General features: G+C 48.1%; 1 protein-coding gene and 1 pseudogene across 20 annotated transcripts in view; one reads left to right on the top strand and one right to left on the bottom strand.

Moving 5' to 3' along the window:
* Positions 1-3482, bottom strand: part of LOC130707341 (ras-related protein Rab-7b) — an 85308-nt gene extending 81826 nt beyond the window's left edge. For 15 of the 20 annotated variants that reach the window (XM_057541567.1, XM_057541559.1, XM_057541564.1 and 12 more), the window contains exon 1: positions 3247-3473. The gene's annotated coding sequence lies outside the window, so the exon portion shown is untranslated. Of the gene's footprint in view, positions 1-2041; positions 2102-3246 lie in introns of all 20 variants that reach the window. The other 5 variants (XM_057541573.1, XM_057541569.1, XM_057541533.1 and 2 more) reach the window with 4 other exon arrangements.
* Positions 902-1058, top strand: LOC130707406 (60S ribosomal protein L39-like; annotated as a pseudogene).
* Positions 3483-10403: the final 6921 nt, after the last annotated feature.

Raw genomic sequence — 10403 nt, forward strand, 5'->3', positions numbered from 1 at the left:
TACGTCTAAAAATATATATATATATCAAATAAAGACAACATTTCTTTATAAAGAGCAGGTGGAAGGATGGCAGCCCAAAGTCATCTGAGTGTGACTTCCTGACAGGACAAGTCACTTTTGTGTCTGGGGCAGGAGAGAGGGGCCTCCTGGGACTCCGGAGTGATCATGAGTTTTGGAGTCAGAGTTTTCATCCCACCTCCATATATTTGTGACCTTGGGAGAGTTTCTTAACCTTGGTGAGTCTGTTCCCTTGTGGGTAAAATAGACATCGCTCATGGCTGTGGCTGATTCTGCAGTGTGGCATGTGTCATGTTCTTAGAGCAAATTGGAAAGACCTGGTTAAACGGTTAAACACGGTAGGGGGCAAGATACCTGATTTGTAGTGCCTGCCACTTTCAGTGGTGTAAATACTCCCACCATGGCTGATTTCAAGCTACCAGTGTGGATCATTCTCCAGTTCACTACAGAAGGACCCCAAAGTTCATCTAGTCTAACCTCCTACCCAGTGCTTGAGCCACCTGCACCATATTCATGGAAAGATGGCCAGACTTGCCCCACAGAACTTGCCTCCACTAGGGGTGGGTTTCTCCTGGAAGCCACAGAAAGAATGCTCAGTTCCTCTGCTACATGCCAGCCCTCCTGAGATTTAAAGTCTTGGAGTTTTACTTGAGTCTTTTCTTCTCCAGATTCTTATAACTCACCTCAGCCTTTACTCTGAGCCCCCTTCACTCACCACTGCCCTAGTCCTTCCTCTGCATGAGCCCTCAAAGCCTGCTATAATGCAGATTCCCCTACACCTGCCAGAAGGGCAGGGATTTGCTGAGACTGCTCTTTATAATAGCCTGTCTCTCTCTTCCCTTCTCCACCACCTTGGTGTGTGTGGTTGACTCTGTTCCTTGCCATGCCTTCTCACAAGACATTCAGGATCAAGCAATTCCTGGCCAGGAAACAAAAGCAGAATTGTCCCACTCTCCCAACGGATTTGCATGAAAACTGGTCACAAAATCAGGTACAACTCCAAGAGGAGACATTGGAGAAGAGCCAAGCTGGGTCTGTAAGGAATCACACACGAGATGGCCCACATATCGATGCTGTATCAAGGTCACTGGCATCTTACCATATGTAGCTGAAAACATCGCCACCGTCTGGACAGCAGGACATGTTCTATTGGGAAAAATGATTTTTCTCTTTGTCTCTATGCTTCTGCACTAGCAGGTTGGTTCAGTAGTAAATACGTGAGCCCTTTTGTTTGAAAAATAAAATAATATAAAACAGCCTGGTCGTTGGTCCCAGGATAACTAGCAGCAAGAGGGTGACCAGGACTACATCACTGGCAGTGGAGGGTGGCTTGAGGATAGACACTGGATGGGCTCACCAGGGAACCACGTGCAGATTTCAGACTGTGGCTGAAGGTCCTTCTTGTATCCTTTGGGCTCTGCCCTTGGCTGGGCTTTGGCAATGTCTGTCCTTTTAAGCCTCCTTCCTCCCACTCAGCTGACTCAGATACTTTAAACCAGTGCATCCTCCTAGAGGCCAGACTGAGTCATCACCTTCCACTGTTAAATAACAGTGAAAAGCAGGTTTGCAATGCAGGGCCCCCCTTCAGCCAGCTCAGGTCCGAACAGAGCAGAGTCTGCCGGGGACTGTTCTCCACTGCATGTGGCTAACTGTTCTCCCCATCTTGCCTGGCAAGACTTCTAAGCCCTAGCCTTGCCCATCTGCCAAAGCTCAGTGTAGCTCAGTGCCCAGGGAGTGAGAAAGATGGAGTTGATGCCTCCCCAGTGCCCCCACCCCATGCAACACATTTTTTTTAAAGTCAGTCTTCTAAGAACTCTTGGACCTGCTCTGCTTTTACCTTCCCACTTTGCTTCTCTCTCTACCCTCCTGGCCCCAGCCGGGACCCAGACACAAGCTTCAGCCTAAAAGAGGTGTTGGGTGAGGTGTCATTTCTGCTGACAGGGAGGAGGGATGAGAGGCAGTGAGCAGGGGCAGCTGAGATTCCTGAAGCAGGCAAAGCCTCCCCCTCCTCATATCATCTTACCCCACGTCACAGCCTCCCCTCTGTGCTCCCACGCCTTGGAAAATGACAAATGTATCCACCCTAAAACATAAATGGGATTTACAATCTTGAAGTAAGTTTGCATTTGAAAAGAGGCTATCGGGGAGCATAAGTCTTTATTGCCTCTCAGGAAGGCTTACAAGTCTGCCTCACCCACCCAAGTCATAGCAGGTTTAGACCTGCTCTCTCCGGGAAGTGTACCCACAGCCCTGGTTTCAGGAGGCTCAGCACTCCTGTTCTTTAAGTTCTTTGGGGGTATTAGTTCTATTTCCCCAAGTAGACTGTCAGTGCCCAGAGGGCAGGACAGTGCCTCACACCTCTCAGTATCCCTCCAAAGAGTCTGACCCATGCTGGGAATACTGAGTCTTCAATAAATAGTCATCTATCTATCCGTCCATCCATTCCCATCCATCCATCCATCCATCCATCCATCTTTCTGTCCATCCATCCATCCATCCATTCATCTGTCCATCCGTCCATCAATCTATCCATCCATCCAGCACATGTACTACATGCCTACCACGCACTATGTAGGTCTGAGGATATAGGTAAGTTACTATCTCCATGTGACCTGTGGTGGGGGATTGATCTGTAAGTTAAAGAAATTATTTTTATTAATATACAATGCTAGCAACTATAGGACATTTTGCAGTTAACAAAATGCCATCATAGCCCAGTGGATTTCAGAGTCAGGAACAACTAGTTTGTGACAAGCTGAGACTAAAATCCGGGCCTGTCCAACGCTGTTCATTGGCTTCCCAAGCACCACAGAGCTGTGCTGAGAGGCGTATTTACAGTTTAGAACAAGAGGGACACTTTCCTACTCCAGGGGTTCCCCCTTCCCCGATGAGACCCTTGGGTTGACACGGTTCCGTCCCAGAAGGTGCCCTGTCAAAGTGGCGAGGAGACTCTGGGTGCTGGCAGGACACGGTCCTGCTGAAGGGCTCCGGTCTCTGGCTGGCCCTTCTCTGACTGTGCCGGCAGCTGCATCGCTTCGCTGCTGACAGCGGGCCGTGCAGAGCCCCGAGCCGGGCCCCAACTCCCCTGGCTGGGCAGGGAGTCCTTTCTGCCTTGGCTCGCTGCCACCCCCTGGGAGTTACTCAGGCGTGGGTGTTCTTTGGGCTGCAGCTGACAGATTCTAAGCCTCCCTTGCCTCCACTCCTCCCCGCACCCCGAAACCCAAATACCTCTGGGGCTGCTGGAATAGACAGGAACCGAGAAAAGCTTGCAGGGCCCTTTCAGCCTCTGACGGCAGGCGGGGGTTCTCTCTGAGTCGGGGGTCTCCTCTTAGAGCAGCAGTCTCAGCCGGGTCAGAGGAAAAAGGCTTTGGGAGTAAAAAAGAGTTTGTTGAGGCTAAGCCACTTCCTTCTGAGTTTTCCTCCTCTCCCTCTCATGCACAAACTTGGGAAAGTTGCAAAAGAGGCTGGGCTGGGGTGACCTCAGCCGTGTGGGTGGAGGGAGTGGGAGGATGGGAAAGCCAGGCTTCCGAGCTGACTGGATTTGGGGCCCCTTGAGAATTTAGTTTACAGGGACTCTGGTCCTGGGGGGAGTGAGGCATAGGAGGCATGAGGGTGGGCCCTTGTGGGTCAGAGGGTCTGCAAGGTAACGTACCAGTTTGTGGGCACCATAAAAAACCTCTGGCTGCTTTTAGGAACTTCTGCCTCTGCTGCTGGAAGCCGCCCAGTAAAGGGGCCCTTTTGTTGGTTGAATTATCAGACTCACATGTGTAATAGATTCCCTCCTGCCACCGGCCTGGTTGGGAGACGTTCTAGTCCTCATGCCTTGCCCTCACTTTAATACTGCACACCACATCTCCACACACACACACACACACACACACCGCATCAACACACACACACACACACACACAGAACCAGACTTGTGAGATGGGAGGCAAGTCCTGACATCTCCCTGTGCCTCTCGGATGAGAATGTGTGGCCCAACCTGAAGTTCTTCGGAGACTACAGGAAGTTAAAATGTTAGCGTGAGGCAGGTTTGAGCTGCCTGGAACTATGCCTTGGGTAACTATGGTTGGCAGATTGAACGGGAATAAAGTGAGTTTAGACACGCCCAAATGGATCCCTTTAAGGCTTGTAATACATTCGATGCGCCCCTCCGTTCCCACATTCCTCCTGAGATGGGGTTTTTCCTCCTTGGAGTTCCATCCTTTGTTTAATAATCCTCACTCTCAAAAAGTTCTTCCTTTTCTCCAGTCTGAGTCTCTGACGCTGCTTCATTTCTACTGTCTAGGTCTGTCTGGTCAGGTAGACTCTACATTCCTCAAGGGTGGACTTAATATCCCTGAACCCACACTAGGCCACATGCAGTGCTAGATACAGGCCCTGGAGAGGAGTTTTTGGTGGAACAAAAGCTCCGGTTGAAGCTCATTTCTTTGTTTCACTAGCAAACATGCCTGGAGGGAGGGTGCAGTGATTTCCATGAAGTGTAGTATTGGACAGGATACATTACATTTGGAAAAATTCTAGGGCATATTCCACTTGGTTTACTTCGGAAAGGGTGCATCAATTTGCCCTCAGGACAACCACTGGTTTATGACAGCCAATTTGCCCATAATTTGGTGCCCTTTGGAATCCCCTGCCCCCCCATTCTTCTGCTTTTCTGAGATCAGGTTTTAAATGAATGTGTGTGTGTGTGTGTGAGAGAGAGAGAGAGAGACAGAGAGAGAGAGAGAAAGAGAGAGAGAGACGGGTATCTGTAGAGGTATAGAGGCACATTTGAGCCTCTTTCAGAGAACATGTAAAAGTTACCATGGGCCCGACGGCTGCTGTGGGTGCTTTTGGGTAGGGGAAGTGAACTGTCCTCAGCTAGTCATTACAGCCTCTGAATATGGGACTGAAATTTATACTTTTAGGGGATGTTTGCAAACTACCCTTAACACCTTTGGAAGCCAAGTCACTAAGCACCTTCAGGCTCTAGTCCCCACTTCCTCTGTCTGCACGGATCGAAAGTCAGCAACTTCCCTTCTCTTCCTCTGACACATGCTCCACTGGAAAATGGCGTCCAGCTTCTACTCTGCAGGGGAGGCCCTGACACTGCGTTCATTGAAGTTCCTTCCTTTCTTCCCTCTTGCACGCATTCATTCAATAATCTGAGTGTGTCAGACCCTTTGGGGGACACACAATGGATACTTGTATTTTATCAGAGGAAGTAAGACATGGTTCAAACTCACCTCTGGCCCTCACCACCGCCCTGCCAATGGTCTATTCTGAGCTGCCCTCAGTCCACGGCCTTGCTGGAGGTGCCTGTGTTTGCTGCAAATCTGTAGTGAGCTTGGAAACTCACCTCCTTGTATCTATTCCCCTTCTCTTTCTTCTTCACTTCCCTTTCCCCCTTTCTTACTTCCTTTGAATTGAACTTCCCAATAAAATGTTAAATATAAGCTTCTGACTCAGGCATTTAAAAAAAATTTCCCCTTAAGGAAACAGGCCCAAGATAGGACTCCATAAATATTTGTTGGGTAAATGAATGAATTGTAGGACAAGAGGTCAGGCTAGATAGCGCAGGACGAGAAACAGAGATACAGGAGCTAATTTGAAAAGGTCGTAGATTTACAGGTCGTCTGCGTAGAGATGTTGACACAGGGGTTGTCTCCATAGGTTGCACTCAGCAGAGACACATCATCCCCGATGTGGGAGAGGGGAAGGAGATGGAGAGAGGAGAATGAGAGAGAGAGAAGAGGGCTGAGGCAGAACTTGAGACATACTCACATTTAAGAATCAGGAGAAAGGAAAGGATCCCAGCCAGAGGCCTGGTGAGGCAGAGACGACCAGTGTTCATTCAAGCCCCCTTACACCGCCAGGCCACAGCTCACTGCCATTTCCCACCCCCTGTAGACAGGCATGGTCATGGACCACATTTTAGCCGATGGACGGAACGGTGAACAAGACAGAGCCCCTGGTCCCATAGAGCTCAAGTCAAATGGATATAGAGAAGTGTCCCGCTGGTACTGGGCCTCTTTCAAACCTGGCCTGGGAAGACTTCTTGCAGGAGCTGCCATAATCTATCCCTGTCCACAGGACAGTAGAATGACTCTGAGGTCCTAGGGGATGTGGGAACCACAAGGCAGATGGATCCCAGGGTTTTGAAGCATCGGCTCTTCAACTGGCCTCTCCATGAACGAGGAATACACTTTGATTGTGCTAAAGCACTGTGATCTGGGGGTTTCGTTGTTATAGAAACCAGTGTTATGTCATAACCTGGCAAGGGTTGAAAAGATGAGGGCAGATGTTGAAGCTGAGGAGAGGGGGCATACTATGGTCCTGAGGCCTGGACTTGTAGCTCTAATCCCTGATGTGTTTTACACACCCCAAGTGTGTGGGGTGTTGGGTAAGTTCTCACATAACGCCTCTCCCCTGACCATCCTCGTAAGCACAAGTTCTTCTTTTAAGGGCTCCCCAGCCAAAGCCACTGAGGCATGTTTTGGAACTTTCCTTAGAGAAAAGAGCAGACTTCACAGTCCTGAGGCCACCGACTCCCACACAAGACAGTCATCCCAGCCTCCCTCTTACAGTGAGTTGCATGTGCCAGAGTTCTTTAGCTGAGAACAGACACAGTAGGAAGGACAGAAGCAGGGTAGCCCTGTGACCTTGGCACTGGGAACTTGGGAGTACTCTCTGTGTGCCTGCCATGCACGACTCAGCTCCAGGCACCCCTCTGTCCTGTGGGGTCCCACTCAAGATTTCCATTCCCAGGAGAGAGAGTCTGACAGGTGTGACTTGAGGCCTGAGTCCTCCCCTGTAATGTCACTGGTGATGACGGGAACCCAGGAACCACCAGGAGAGGCTACAGGACTTAGAACAGGAGGGGAACAATTCCTCAAAGGAAGTGATGCCCGACACACGAAAATAGCAGGTTCCCGGGAATCCTTTGGCAGGGTCTTATCTTCATGTAGGAGCAGACATGAGGACGCTGTTTGGATCCTTTTGGGGGTCAGCAACCATTAACTTTTCAGCAGCTTATACATTTTTATTTTAACAAGTAAACATTATTAGGGGGACTGTTTAGAATCTACCTTTCATCCTTGCCTTTGAGATATCCTGAACTGGCAACTACCTGGGTGGGGGAGGAGGATGAATCAGAAGCAGTGGATTAGGAGCTGGGAGACATGGATTCTACCTTCATCTCTACTTTTGACAAATGGTTTCATTGTTTTATACCCCAATTCCCCCATCTACAAAACAGGGTAAGAAAACCTCCTCTGCCTAATTTACAGATTTGTTGTGAGGGAAAGAAGAGAAAAGAAGACAAGAAAAGAACAACAAAACACCGAAAACTCCTAAAAGGATTTTGAGAAGCCAAAAGTCAAATATAAGAGCAGTTAGTTAGCAGAGCATCTGTTACGGGTTAAATTGAGTTCCCCTAAAAGATAGGTTGAAGTCTGAACCCCTGTACCTCAGAATGACCTTATTTGGAAATAGGGTCGCTGGAGGTGCAATTAAAATTGAGATGAGTTCATACTAGAGTAGGGTGGGCCTTTAATCTGATGTGACTGGTCCTTATAAGAGGGAAGAGTCACAGAGACAGAGACGCACAGGGACGCATCATGGGATGACGGAGGCTGAGATTGGAGTGATGCAGCTGCAAGCCAAGCAATGCCGAGGATTCCAGCCAGAAGTCTGGAATAGGTGAGGAAAGTTTCTCCCCTACGATTTCAGAGGGAGCATGGCCTTGCTGACACATTGATCTGGGTCTTCTAGCCTCCAGAACTGTGAGACAATAAATATCTGTTGTCTTAAGCCACTAAATTTGTGGTACTTGGTTATGGCAGCCCTAGGAAATGAATACAGCATCCTTTAACAATTCCCAGGGTACAGTGAAGCTTTGGCCAAACCTCTTGGCCCATCCCTGAGAGGTGGTGACCTAGTATCAGACATGGGACATGGGACACGGTCCTGGATTTCAGAGGTAATAACCACTGATGTGAAGGTCACAAAGAGCCAAGGTCAGTTGTGGAAAACCCAAAGCAGCTATTAGGGTTAAGGAGGTTTACACAGGCAGCAGGAGTTTAGTCCACACTGACTGAAAGCATCACTTCTGCCTTGAGGGACCAGAGTGCTCAGAGCAGAACTGGGTTCGGGCAGCCTTGGGGCTGAGCATGATTTCACTTCCTACAGATGTGATTGGAGCATCACTTTCATACTCCAGCCTCCGCCACTCAGGCTCCTGGACCCTCAGGCTCCAGGCCAGCACATCAGGGTTGCTGCCCATGCAGAAATCACCCTGGAGGAGAAAGTCTGCAGGGATGCCCTCTAAAGGTTGGCGCCCCGCCCTCACAGAGCTTGTGTTGTTAACCGCTCCACTATGCTGCTTTTGACTTAATTGCTTAAATATTGCTCTGAAAGCAATAATTTAGTTTAAAAAAAAATGTATATATATATATATATATACATATATATATATATAGGCAAAAAAAGAGTAAAAACAAAGCAAAAAAAAGTGTGTGCATGTGTGTAGCTGTGAACTTCTTGGATCCTGATGCTTAGAGAGAAAGGACGCTAACATTATGAGCCAAGCGCTTCCATCCAGATAAGCTCAACTCTTCCCAAGAGCTCTGCAGGGAGAATATCCCAGAGACACAAAGTAATTAGCCAAGGATGGCAGATTGATGAGGGGTTGAGCACAGATGTGGATACAGGCTTAGGGTTAGGGTTAAGCCTGGTGTGTTTTCCACGACCCCTGCTGCCAGAAGTGACAGCTAGGGCCTCCCCCAGTTGTCTTGCAGGTCTTGGGGTGTCTCTCTTAGCACCTGGCACAAAACAAATATTTATTAAGAGAGGGTTTGATAAATAAATTGACACTGTGCTGAATGAGTTAGAAGAATGTACTGTTGGGAAATCTACTGTTAAATGAGAAAAGAAAAAGGTTTCCTTACCAATAGCCATCTCTGTTTACATATGCAAGGAAAAAAGTCTGCATAAGGTAACTTCAAATTGATAGTAATGCTTATCTCTGAGGAGGAGGCCCATGGGGGACTTTCACATATTTTAGAATAAGAAAAACGCTGAAGATATTTCCATTTTGAAAAAAGAAAAATTGAAAGGAAGGAAAAGAAAGACAAGTTGTTTCTAGTGGCAAAGGATGGTCCTTAGACCCAGATTCCCCATATCAGCTCCCTTAGGATGGGCCCTGGTTCCCAAAAGTGAAAAGCGTTCGTTCAGAGCCTCTCTCTCCCTCTCTCTTTCTCTCCAACCACACCCCTCCCATGTACTATGAAATATTTTCATTTACAACAAACACATGAACACACTGCAAGGAACCAGAACTGTGGGAAAATGGGCCCAGAACATCTCTTTGTATTGAGGTCAAGTCAAAAGTTCACAGGAGCTAAATTGAAGGGGCGCCCACTGGCTAAAGGTGGGGTGATCTGAGCGTTAAAAAATGGCAGTTAAGTTGAAACATACTCTTAATTCTGAAAACTGGTAAATAAAGGGAAAAAAGCAGGTAATCTTGCCTTTCTTGTATGAGCTGCACCTCATAGTGGACAATACTTAATGAAAGGGTTGTTTTTTGTTTTTTTAATTATTTATTGATTTTTGGCTGCTTTGGTTCTTTGTTGCTATGCGCGGAGTTTCTCTAGTTGCAGCAAGTGGGGGCTACTCTTTGTTGCAGTGCGCGGGCTTCTCATTGCGGTGACTTCTCTTGTTTCAGAGCTCGGGCTCTAGGCACGTGGGCTTCAGTAGTTATGGCGCACGGACTCAGTAGTTGTGCCTTGTGGGCTCTAGAGCTCAGGCTCAGTAGTTATGGCGCATGGGCTTAGTTGCTCCACGGCACGTGGGATCTTCCTGGACCAGGGCTCGAACCCGTGTCCCCTGCACTGGCAGGCGGATTCTTAACCACTGCGCCACCAGGGAAGCCCGAAAGGGTTGTTTTTTATAGAAGAGTTCCAGCTAACAAATACAGGAGGAAAAATAGAATTAGAAAAAGCCCTGTTTTCAGCCCCTAGTGATAGTGTGGATCTAAGCGAGGATCATCAGTGGCTGCTGAAACCTTTAGGTCAAACACTGAAGGGAACGTTATCGTGGGTGGATGAGGCTGACAACTCGGGAACCCACCCATCAGTCCTAACGTTACAAATTGAGAGGCGCCCGGCATTATCTGCCCCCGATGGGATACAGTAGAGGTACCCAGCACCATTTATGAAGTGTTCTTTCCACGAAATAAGGCCTCTAGATCTAACTATCGTTTTATAGGAACAATGAACTCAGACAACCATGTTACATGACAGCTCTGGATTTCAACCAGTGAAATTCAGAATGTGAAACTATGGATGAAAAGAGACATTTCAAACAAATGTACTCTGTGAACCTTGAATCCTGACACAAAC

This window comes from Balaenoptera acutorostrata, chromosome 1 (assembly GCF_949987535.1).
Source record: "Balaenoptera acutorostrata chromosome 1, mBalAcu1.1, whole genome shotgun sequence".
Taxonomy (NCBI): domain Eukaryota; kingdom Metazoa; phylum Chordata; class Mammalia; order Artiodactyla; family Balaenopteridae; genus Balaenoptera; species Balaenoptera acutorostrata.